Source organism: Sciurus carolinensis, chromosome 3 (assembly GCF_902686445.1).
Source record: "Sciurus carolinensis chromosome 3, mSciCar1.2, whole genome shotgun sequence".
NCBI lineage: Eukaryota > Metazoa > Chordata > Mammalia > Rodentia > Sciuridae > Sciurus > Sciurus carolinensis.
The window spans coordinates 140,665,503-140,679,096 of NC_062215.1; positions in this window are offsets into that span (position 1 = coordinate 140,665,503).

Sequence of the window (13,594 nt, forward strand, 5' to 3'; positions counted from 1 at the left end):
CTGCGACACAACATTCTGGCTCATTTAGTAGAGTCACTCATTGTTTTTCATGTTCTATAAGGAATTCAATACTTAAAACTAGCTTAAATATTTCTGAATATTTAGTGTTAATCTTTCGTACTTCTGTTAAAAAATACAGAATCATCTTGAACAAAATTTTAAAAAATTGTTAATAAACAATTTGATCATAAAGTTAATGAGATACTTTTCAAATTAATCATCACGTGATTGTTACACAGATGTTATACTTCTTGTCTGGTACTGGCAACTGAGGACTCGTCAGTAATGTCCTCTTACTTTGAGGAATTCTCTGTTCAAATGCAGAAAGAAAACATTCAGGAAAAAAAAATTGTGGCATTAAAATGTAGTGCATGAAATATACTTGTTTGTGAATATAAGCAGCAGAGGCTGTGCATTATAGCACTGATTTTAAGTATAATAGTTAAATAAAGGTATTTTATCTTTCCCTCTATATTGTGGGAAATTTTATATATTTTTCACTTTCATTTTCAATTCAATGTCATGTTTTTTAGCCTTTTTCTACTTAATACTTTTAAACAACAAATGGAAAAGTTAGGCAATATGCCTATTAAATTTGTGTCTAGTGATTATTACATTCAAACTATAAAAGTGTAAAAAGGAATGGAAGTTTTCAGAAATTCAAATAAATTATAACATTTAAAAGGTGTAAGAATAATTTTTGTGGGGGTACTGGGGATTGAACTCAGGGGCACTAGACAACTGAGATACATCTCCAACCCTATTTTGTTTTTTATTTAGAGACAGGGTCTTAGTGCCTTGTGAAGTTGTTGAGGCTGGCTTTGAACTCTTGATCCTCCTGCCTCAGTCTCCTGAGCCACTGGGATTACAGGTATGCACCACCATGCCCACTGGCAAGTATAATTTTTATACTTGATTACAAATACTAGCTTCATACAAAGGAGAAACTTTCTTTTAACAATAGCTTTATGGAAAAGAATTCAATGTTGTATTCAATCTGAGACTTTATAGGTATCTGAAAAAGATACATATGTTATACAAACAGAAACTGAGGATTTAGAATAATGAAAAAGAGAACACTGCTATACTGTAGAGGATAGATGTCTTATGTCTAAATGTTTATGTTTGGATAAAGACACTTTATATTCACTGCACAAAGATGTGAGAATGTTTATATACTATAACAAATAATGCATGATTGAAGGAAATATAGGTGTGCATGTCAGAAAAAAAAAATTGGAGCTGAAGCACTAAACTAGGTTTTCCTACCAGTATAAGAAAAACTTATCAAGAACAAGACACGTACAAAGGATGAGTTGACAATTGAAAGATAAGTTGAAAAGACTGATTGCCAGGGGTTTTCAAGAATGGGTCAGCCTACCAAATATCACACTTGTTGTAGAAGAGATTTAAGCAATGGTTTTAACAAATGGATTGAAATAAATATCTTTAATACATTTCCCAATTGTGATATTCCATACTTCTGTCAGACCTTTAATGTATATTTTTTTCACTACTCCTAACCATATAATAAACCTGTCAATTCTCACATTAAAACTGAAATCCCCTTTTCATCTTTTCTTGTTATTTTTACATAGCATTGTCCAACTATGCTTTTCAACACTGTTGTTTTATGGTAGAGTATGACTATACTCATCCACTCCAAAACCTTCTTCCTTATTTGCTATATACAGCTTATTTTCTTTGTAATACAAGAAGGGACTTTGAAATATAATTTATTCTTAAATTATTTACATTAAAACTTGCAATCTCTTAGACTTTTTATTCACTGGTCTTCAATCTCATAGTTTGAATATTTGTGCTTCAGCCTATTTCTCTTTCCCTAGTCCTCTGATTCTGTATTCAAACGTGCTTTAAGACATGTTGTGTAGGACAGATGAGGCTGGACACCTGAGAAATTAGCAGGAAGCAGGTTTATTTAGACTGCACCATCTGGAGGGAGAGGGGCTAACACCCAAAAAATCTCTGAACCTTGAGTCTGAAAATTCTTTTGTATTTATACTAAGTGGGATGCTTACATTGCAGTAGGTAAAAAGGGTTGTTCTTTGTCCCATATTCTTAGACTTGACAGGGGTTCCACATGGTTTGTCTACAAACCCGGCATTTATAAGAAAGAAGAAGTTACAAACCACAATGCTTTTTGCAGAATTTTTTTTGATATACTATTGACTACCCTTTGTAAAAATCTTTCTGACAAGAAGAGAAGCTTAATTATGGCAAGGATCTTTTGGGTGGGGGGGTACCTGATTTGCTTCAGTGTTGCATAATTTCCAGAAACTTTTGGTGATATTGGCATTGTGTGATATGTTCCCCTTTTCTGATTATCCATAATACTTCTGATACTTCAGTACTTCATATTTGCTTTTTAAGAGCAGATCCAAAAATAAACTATCCATGAACATCATGCCCAAAGACCTGGACCCTAGTCATGACTCCTCTCCCATTCAGTTGTGTGACCTTCACACAGTTTTGAAACTGTCTTTGTGACAGCATCCTCATCTATAAAATAAGAAATATTCCAATCATAAGAAATATTGTGTGGTTTTCTCCTGTCTTATGATCATTCTAGCATTGTTTCAGTTGTGTGATTTTTATAACATAAATTTCTCATGAAAATGATAGGTCTTACATTTCCTAGTTTTACCCATAATAATTAGCACTTAACTATTCACAAAATTTCTATTTGTGTTCTGTCAATATGTACAAGGTCGAAATCGAAAATTACTAAGTGTTTTATGGTTTCATTTACATTTTGTATTTGATGACATTTTGATATATTTCCTTGTCAAAATAATTTTAATATCTTGACATTTAAATATTTCTTTCAGAATATTGATGAGATGTCTTTTTCTGTTTACAGATTTTTATGTAAAATCTGTATTATATAACTATGTTAAAATTCTCGTTACAGTATAAGCAGTGGTTTATTTCCACAAGGTTACCTGTATGATCATACACTGGACATGTTGGAGACATGCAATACATTATTCTACTCATTCATTAAATAGGTATCTTTTAATCCTCTACTTTTGAAATTCCGGCCTTATTTTTTACTCAGAATTATGCTGCTTTGAAGCAAATAACATGTCAACCCTTAATAAAAGTCATTCTGAATAAGTACTACTAACAAATGTCAAAGTGTCTACCCTGGCAACCTGTTGCTGGTGGAGGATTCTGGAGAATTCTATAATAATACATGCTCCAGGTTCCAGTCCTGGTCCATTCTGTTTCTCTCACTTGGATCCTGTCTTCTAGACATATTTGAGTCTAAGTAAATAAGGATCAATTATTCTTCACCTGCAAGTGTGGGAAATGGTGTCCTAGTAAGTACAAATATGAGAAAGTGCCACACCAGAAGGCAACTTCTCATGTTTGCACTTACTAAACTAATGATGCAGTCACTTGTATTATGTTTACAAAAAGAGGAAGACAGTAGCACCATGTTCCTGAGTGACCCTTCTGTTCCCCCAAACCTAGCTATGCGAGTGGAACAATAAAAATGTGTTTGAACTGGAATGTCCAAATACATATTATCTTGAAGGACACTGGCTCTCTTCCATGAATGTTATAAATTAGGGCAAGCTGGTGTCATCTATAGCAAGTTACTCTTGCATACAGCTGCTCTTTGGGATGCTTGTCCTACAAGAGACAAAGCAACAGAAGCAGATTAAACTGGACCTGGTGGTGCAAACCTGTAATCATAGCAACTTGGAAGATTGAGGCAGGAGGATTGCACGTTCGAGGCCAGCCTGGGCAACTTAGTGAGAGCCTGTCTCACAATTTAAAGCAAGGGCTGAGAATGTAGCTCTGTGGTAAAGCACCCTTGGGTTCAATTCCCACTACAAAAAGATAATAAAATAAAGGCAGATTAATGATGCATTGCTTCTGTAGCATAATGTATAAAGCTGCCCCACATTCCTCCAAATACTGGGACAGACAAGACACCAAGGAGAAGCAGAAGCTTATACTGTCAGCTGCCGCTGAACCGGCAAGTGGCACTCCTTTCTGGTGAGCTCCTGGAGGCACTGCATATAGCACAGTTACACATTTTCAGTTCATTTGATGCTGGACTTTCCCTGTAAGTATGTTTTTTGATAAACTCTTCAAAGCATCTCCAAGTGCTTTGCTTGGTTTCTTGGAAACCTACCCAGCTGCCCTAGCACAACTGGGCAGTGGGCCTTACACCATCACTCAATTTGAAGCACTTTTTCAGGTATTAGTGCTTGTAGATTCACTTTCAGACTAATGTCATTTGGTGTCATCCAAGATATCTCCTTTCTCTCTTCTTTTAAGTTTATAGGAAGGAACACATTGGAGATAGATCTCTTCAGCTATGGTTGACTAATGCTAAGTTACATTTCTAATGTTGTAGGACTTTCTTTTTATAGACATGAATATCTACCTTATGGCCATAAGTTTTGCCAGAAACAACCACCACTCTTTATTGGCATTCACAGTGATTACCATTCTTATGAGAATTTAATTTTTGCTTACTGTTCACTCACTTGTGGTCAACAGGTAAATCCTGCACTTGCCTGGATCACTCTATTGCAAGGTGTGTGTAACCTGAGCTTTGTGCCGGGAGAGTTGACTTCACCTAAGTTCATTATGCCTGAAGCTACCCGAGGGTAGAGTTCCTCTGGATGGTAACAATAAAATCACAGTAATGAGCGGGGTGCTTCTTCAGACAGGCTTAATATTGGCACACTGTTATTTCTACCAACACTTCTTTGGTCAAAATAATTAAAATTGAATAGTGGAAAACATAGGGACAGAAACACACATCCCCATTTCAGTGGTAAACACTGCAAAGAGTGTGTACAGGGTGTCTTCTGAATTTAAATTTCTTTTTGATAGAGAAACACACAAAGTAAAGACAGATAGAGGAAAGATAAAATTCAGTTACTTGAACCTCCAAATGACAGGGTTTTAAGAGGCTTTCACACAGAGATAAGGTTAAAACAAAATGAAGCTGAATACCCTATAGGGCAGGTTTAGCTCCTTCTCAGCTTCCTGTAGATTGGCTAATTTGAATAATTTCTTAGGTTTCAGACATAGGGGCTAGCTTTGACTATTTGTTCAATACCTGGCCCTGAGGCAATTAGAGCAACTGAATAGTGACTGAGTGTGAAAAACCCATAGAGAAAAGGGATGGAGTATCAACTTAGCTGCCCAAGAAGAAGAACTTAGCCCAGTAACAAGAGTACTTGCCTAGCATGCCAGCAGGACCTGGTTTGATTCCCAGTACTAACAAAAATTAAAAAAAAAAAAAAGGATGAACTGATGGGTTCCTAGGTAGAGCCTTAAGTCCCAGTGAAGCAGACATCCAGAAAAAATAATCCTTTAAATATTGACCCCATTAAGACTTGACATAAATTTTGAGCTTGATTATTTGGGATATCTGAGTGACCAAATAGTAAAAGAGACTTTTCTAGAATAGAATGTAAATTTTCCTAAATAGCAAAGAGAATATTTTATGAGAGTAAAAGGAGGAAAATAAATGGAATAACCAATATTCCCAGAGTATGACATTGCCTAAAGAACAGACCTGGGAATTCTGGAATCTTGAACATTATCTTCATTGATTGAAAGTGTCTAGAAATGAATTTTATGCTTCCATGATAATAGTTTGCTTTGCCCTGGAGCCAAGGAGGCTGGTCTAGTATAAACTGATAGCTCAGTGAGGTATTTGTAAAGGTCATTAATAGTTATTTCCAACCCAGTGGAAGAGGTGGTTGTGATCATGCTCAGAGTTGCTCAGAGATGTGCTGAGGTAGTGGACAGGGAGAGTAGGAGGTATTAGGAAGTGGGAGGTTCTCTTCCAGGGTTCAGGGGATGGACTGATATGGGGCAGATGCCTCATGGGGAAAGCAATTTTTAGGATGGCAGAGATGGTAGAAACTTTTACATGATTTTCCACAAGGCATAGATTGCAGGAGACTGTGTTTTGACTGACAGCCAGGAGTACACATGGAGGACAGACAGATACATCTAAGTTTAAAATCAGGAAGGAGCATAGGAAGGATTCTTTAAAAGGTAGTGTCACAGGTATCAGACCTTGAGTTTAAAAAAAATAATAATAACAAATCCTGGGATAAGACATAGTCCCATTTAACAATCTATTTGTCATTGACTAAACAGGAGTTCTTCGATGAGTCCATTTAGGTCTTTCAATTAAACCTACTGCCTAGGACCTATGTTGAAAATAAAAGTTCCATTTGCATGTCTTTTTCAAGAGTACAGTGTTGTCTACCTGAAATGTAAATCGTGCATATGGTTACTATCAATAATGTTTAACAGTCCAAAATGAATACGTGGTATACTAAGACTTTGAATTGGGACCTTATACAGACAGATATATAACTTTGATTTTTGAGGGATACCTGTGAAGTCAAGTATTCCCAGAGCTGTTAGGCAATAGTCAAAATGTTTGCAAAAATGTGTGATTGAGGTCATTGCCTAATGAGGGCTTCTACCATTAAAATGCCTGCCTGAAGTTGAGCCAAATGAGCTGACTTTCATTTCCATTCTTTGAGATGCCCTGGATAAGGAAAGTAAAGCAGCAATATTCTCCTGAATCCCATCCATTATGACTATGGCCAGAAATGCCCGTCGATGGACACTCAGCTAGTCACAAGGGACTTGAGGAAAGGTAACCTTCTCCATCACCATGGCACCTGGCAAAAGACTGAGGACAAAGGAGGACATTTCATTCTACAAAAGGAATATACCCGAGAGTGGAGATTTGACTCTCTCTATATTAAGGATTCTTTATTTATGGGGCACTGCTTCCATGTCTCAGAACAACTTGCATAGAGGTCACCATTTTGGGGTCCACTGGAGACCCTAAGCCCAGTATGTGACCTGTGATTTCCTCTCTAATGGTGTATATGGAAAGCAGAATTGGCCAATTAGAATAAATTCATTGATTCAAGAGCATAAAGGCTGTGCCTAACTGTCTGATAGCTTGTCCTGGGGTGATTTAGGCAGGTGATAGTGGCCCTGTGTGAGGAGACAATAAAGGAAGCTGTTAATCATCTGCTCAAAGAGTAGAACTGGCTAGCCTCTACTCAAAGCTTCAAAACTGGGTTAGGACAAGATTTCAAACAAACAAAAAACTATTGCATAGGGGCAAGAGCACAAAATTGGTGCTACTAAATCATTTTGCTAAGTATAGGTGTCACTACTTCAAAGATTTTTTAGTACCTAGTTTATTATGATTTAGACGGAATGTTTGGGGTTAGTAGAAATGGATAAATTCACTAACTAGTATTTTAGTAGCTACTAAGTAAGAAAAACTAATGAACACTGAGTTTAAAAAGGATCACTGTATCACAATGAACTCTTTCTTGTTTTGCATAGTTCTTTGGAATTATTTTACGACTAAATCTTGTATATAGTATCACTGTTTAACAGGCTTTAAATTTATACAACTCTATTTAAAAGTGTTATATTAAAATGATAGCTCAATTGGCAGCAGCATTATGCTTCCCAAACCTATCTAGACTAGATACTTTTGTACCATTTTTCCCATTTGACAATCTTTAACCACTATATTCAGTTCTTCATACCCCACAATTATCATTCTAGTACGCTTGAAATTAAATCTTCATGATCTTAAAATTTGCTAAAATTGTCTAGAGTTTTGATAATGTTTTAGAAACCATTTATTTGCCTCAGCTATTTCATATAGACTTATTTTTACAACTATAAATGAAATATCACAAGGACTTTGTTATCCTTTTGACATAATAAAAGGATATTTTACTTTTATTACTTTTTATTGTTTTCATTTATTTATTATTTATTATTTTTCCTTAGTAGATTACATGAAAATTCTGGGATTTTATTCATTGAGCACAAATAGAACATTTACCTGTGTTTATTTGTATTATTATTAACAGTCGCCTAAAGTGTACAGCATCTGTTTACTTTTGGAGTCGGAAGCATGGGAATAGACAAATATTTGTTTTCATTATCATGTGTTTCATGTGTTATTGTATCAGAACCCAGAAGATTAAACTCTGTTAAAGACAGGATAACAGGTTTATTTAAATATCACAAATGCGAGGAGATCCGAGATGGTGGACTAGAGGGTGACTGCATCTCCCATCGCTCCAGAACCCAGGATTCAAGAAGGGGAGGTATTGAGAGAGTCCGACCAACATAGAGCTGCGGGGTGAGTGTCCCCCACCAGGTGAAGCTTGGCCTGGGCGGCAGGCCCGGACAGGAGCACCTTCTCAGAGCAGGGCAGGGCAGGTAGACTCGTCCCCAAGCACCCCTGCTCCCTCTGGCGGCAGGCTCGACCCACGCCAGCTTCTTGGAGCAGACCTCCCAATGAGAGCTTTTCTGCACAGAGCTAACCCCAAGCCCCGGACCCAGCAGTGGACCCCAGCCCGCAAGCGACTTCTGGGACCAGGGCAGGGCAACCAGTCTTCCCCAAGCAGCCCTGCTCCCTCCGGTGGCAGGCTCGACCCATGCCAGCTTTTTGGAGCAGGCTGCCCAGTGAGAGCTTTTCTGCACAGAGCCAACCCCAAGCCCCCGACCTAGCGGTGGGCCCCGACCCGTAGGCGGCTTCTGGGACCAAGGCAGGACAGGCTTTCCCCTAGCAGCCTGGCTCCCCCAGGTGGGGGCAGGCCCTGTCTATAGCCAGCTTCTAGGAGAAGGACTGCCCAGTGAGAGGATTTCCACTCAGAACCAACCTCCAGCTCTGTACCCAGTAGCGGGCTAGGGGCAGATTTCTTCGGAAGCAATGCATTATCAAGTTCCTCCAAGACTTCAGGCTACTGAAGGCTGGGAGGTGATATACTGGAAATCTATAGGGACACTATAAGCCAAAGAGGAAATCTGCAATATCTCAGAGTCCCACTGATATCTGACCAATATGAGAAAACAAGGGAGGATAATGTCGCAAACAAATCTAGATACTATATCAATAAAACCCAATGACAGCACAGCAGAAGAAATGTCAGCAAGGGAGTTCAGAATGTACATAATTAAAACAATCAGGGAAGCAAACAAGGAGATGAAAGAGCAAATGCAGGCATTAAATGATCGCACCAATCAACAGTTAAAAGAGCAAATATGGGAAGCAAAAGATCATTTCAATAAAGAGTTAGAGTTACTGAAAAAAAACAAACAAACAGAAATCTTTGAAATGAAGGAAACAATAAACCAAGTTAAAAAATCCATAGAAAGCATAACCAATAGGATAGAACACCTGGAAGACAGAACCTCAGACATTGAAGACAAAATATTTAATCTTGAAAACAAAATTGACCAAACAGAGAAGATGGTAAGAAATCATGAACAGAATCTATAAGAATTATGGGATATCATGAAAAGGCCAAATTTAAGAATTATTGGGATTGAGGAAGGCTTAGAGAAACAAACCAAAGGAATGAACAATCTATTCAATGAAATAATATCGGAAAATTTCCCAAATCTGAAGAAAGAAATGGAAAACCAGTGCAAGAGGCTTATAGGACTCCAAATATACAAAATTATAACAGACCCACACCAAGGCACATTATTATGAAAATGCCTAACATACAAAATAAAGACAGAATTTTAAAGGCCGTGAGAGAAAAGAATCAAATTACATCCAGGGGGAAACCAATAAGAATATCAGCAGATTTTTCAATCCAGATTCTAAAAGCTAGAAGGGCCTGTAACAACATTTACCAAACCCTGAAAGAAAATGGATGCCAACCAAGAATCTTATACCCAGCAAAACTTACTTTCAGATTTGACGACGAAATAAGATCCTTCCATGATAAACAAAAGCTAAAGGAATTTACAAAAAGAAAGCTGGCATTACAGAACATTCTCAGCAAAATATTCCATGAGGAAGAGATGAAAAACAACAATGCAAATCAGCAAAGGGAGGAACTAGCCTAAAGGAATAGCCAAATAAAGGAGAAACCAAATCATGTCAAAAAACAAAAATGAGTCAAATGACTGGGAATACAAATCATATCACAATAATAACCCTGAATGTTAATGGCCTGAACTCATCAATCAAAAGACATAGACTGGCAGATTGCATTAAAAAGAAAAATCCAACAATATGCTGCCTGCAAGAGACTCATCTCATAGAAAGAGATACCCATAGACTAAAGGTGAAAGGATGGGGAAAAACATACCATGCACACAGACACAGCAAAAAAGCTGGAGTATCCATCCTCATTTCAGATAATGTGGACTTCAACCCAAAACTAGTCAGAAGGGATAAAGAAGGACATTACATACTGCTTAAGGGAAGCATAAATCAGCAAGACATAACAATTATAAATATCTATGCCCTAAACAGTGGCTCATCCAGGTACATCAAAAAATCCTTCTCAATTCCAGAAATCAAATAGACCACAACACAATAATAATAACACAACTAGGCGATTTTAACACACCTCTCTCATCACTGGCTAGATCTTCCAAACAAAAATCGAATAAAGAAACCATAGATCTCAATAACACAATCAATAATTTAGACTTAACGGACATATATAGAACATACCATCCAACAAAGAATGAATACACTTTCTTCTCAGCAGCACATGGATCCTTCTCTAAAATAGACCATGTTTTATGCCACAAAGGTACTGTTAGCAAATATAAGAAGATAGAGATACTACCTTGTATTCTATCAAATCATAATGGAATGAAATTAGAAATAAATGACAGAATAAAAAACAGAAACTTCTCCAATACCTGGAGATTAAATAATACACTATTAAATGATGAATGGATAACAGAAGACAACAGGAGGGAAATAAAAAAATTCTTAGAAGTAAACAAGAACAAAGACACATCATATCAAAATCTCTGGAACTCTATGAAAGCTGTACTTAGAGGAAGATTTATTTCATGGGGTGCATTCAACAAAAGAAGTAGAAATCAACAAATAAGCGACTTAACAATACAGTTCAAAGCCCTAGAAAAAGAAGAGCAGACCAACACCAAAAGTAGTAGAAGACAGGAAATAGTTAAAATCAGAGCTGGAATCAATGAAATTGAAACAAAAGAAACAATAAAAAAAATAGCAAAATAAATAGTTGGTTCTTTGAAAAAATAAACAAAATTGATAAACACTTAGCCACACTAACAAAGAGAAAGAGGGAGAAAATTCAAATTACTAAAATTCGGAATGAACAAGGAAATATCACAACCTACACAAGTAAGATACAAAACATAATTAGAAGCTATTTTGAAAATCTATACTCCAACAAAATAGAAAACCTCGAAGACATCAACAAGTTTCTAGAGACATATGAGTTTCCTAAACTAAAACAGGAGGATATACACAACTTAAATAAATCAATTTCAAGCAATGAAGTAGAAGAGGTCATCAAAAACCTGCCAGCAAAGAAAAGTCCGGGACAAGATGGGTTCTCAGCTGAGTTCTATAAAACCTTTAAAGAACAGCTCATTCCAATACTCCTCAAAGTATTCCATGAAATAGAAGAGGAGGGAACCCTCCCAAACTCATTCTATGAAGCCAATATCACCCTGATACCTAAACCAGACAGAGACACATCGAGGAAAGAAAATTTCAGACCAATATCCTTAATGAACATCGATGCAAAAATTCTTAACAAAATTTTAGCAAATCACATCCAAAAATATATGAAAAAAGATAGTGCACCGCGATCAAGTAGGTTTTATCCCAGGGACACAAGGTTGGTTCAACATCCAGAAATCAATAAATGTTATTCACCATATCAACAGACTTAAAGTTAAGAATCACATGATTATTTCGATAGATGCAGAAAAGGCATTCGATAAAATACAGCATCCCTTCATGCTCAAAACACTAGAAAAAATAGGGATAGTGGGAACATTCCTTAACATTGTAAAGGCCATCTATGCTAAGCCCATGGCCAATATTATTCTAAATGGTGAAAAACTGAAAGCATTCCCCCTAAAAACTGGAACAAGGCAGGGATGCCCTCTTTCACCACTTCTATTCAACATCGTCCTTGAAACTCTAGCCAGAGCAATTAGACAAACCAAAGAAATTAAAGGGATATGAATAGGAAAAGAAGAACTCAAACTATCCCTGTTCGCTGATGACATGATTATATATTTAAAGGAACCTGGACATTCCACCAGAAAACTTAGAACTCATAAGTGAATTCAGTAAAGTAGCAGGTTACAAGATCAATGCTCATAAATCCAATGCATTTTTATACATAAGTGATGAATCTTCAGAAAGAGAAATTAGGAAAACTACCCCATTCACAGTAGCCTCCAAAAAAATAAAATACTTGGTAATCAATCTCACAAAAGAGTGAAAGACCTCTACAATGAGAACTACAGAACACTAAAGAAAGAAATTAAAGAAAACCTTAGAAGATGGAAAGATCTCCCATGTTCTTGGATAGGCAGAATTAATATTGTCAAAATGGCCATACTACCAAAAGTGCTATACAGATTCAATGCAATTCCAATTAAAATCCCAATGATGTGCCTTACAGAAATAGAGCAAGCAATTATGAAATTCATCTGGAAGAACAAGAAACCCAGAATAGCTAAAGCAATCCTCAGTAGAAAGAGCAAAGCAGGGGGTATCACAATACCAAATCTCCAACTCTACTACAAAGCAATAGTAACAAAAAATGGCATGGTATTGGTACCAAAATAGAGAGATAGATCAATGGTACAGAATAGAGGACATGGACACAAACCCAAATAAATAAAATTTTCTCCTATTAGAAAAAGGGGCCAAAAATATGCAATGGAGAAAAGATAGCCTCTTCAACAAATGGTGCTGGGAAAACTGGAAAACCATATGAAACAGAATTAAATTAAACCCCTATCTCTCACCCTGCACAAAACTCAACTCAAAATGGATCAAGCACCTCAGAATCAGACCAGAGACCCCATATCTTATAGAAGAAAAAGTAGGTCCAAATCTTCAACATGTTGGCTTAGGATCAGACTTCATTAACAGGACTCCCATAGCACAAGAAATAAAAGCAAGAATCAACAACTGGGATAAGTTTCAAACTAAAAAGCTTTCTCTCAGTAAAGGAAACTATCAGTAATGTGAAGAGAAAGCCTACAGAGTGGGAGAAAATCTTTGCCACTCATACTTCAGATAGGGTGCTAATTTCCAGAATCTATAAAGAACTCAAAAACCTCTACACCAAGAATACAAATAAACCAATCAACAAATGGGCTAAGGACATGAACACACACTTCACAGAAGATGTACAAGAAATCAACAGATACATGAAAAAACATTCAACATCTCTAGTAATAAAAGAAATGCTAATCAAAACTACCTAAGATTCCATCTCACTCCAATTAGAATGGCGATTATCAAGAATACAAGCAACAATAGGTGTTGGCGAGGATGTGGGAAAAAAGGTACACTCATACATTGCTGGTGGGGTTGCAAATTAGTGCAGCCACTCTGGAAAGCAATATGGAAATTTCTCAGAAAACTTGGAAAGGAACCACCATTTGACCCAGCTATCCCACTCCTTGGCCTATACCCAAAGGACTTAAAATCAGCATACTACAGAGATACAGCCACATCAATGTTCATTGCTTCTCAATTCACCATAGC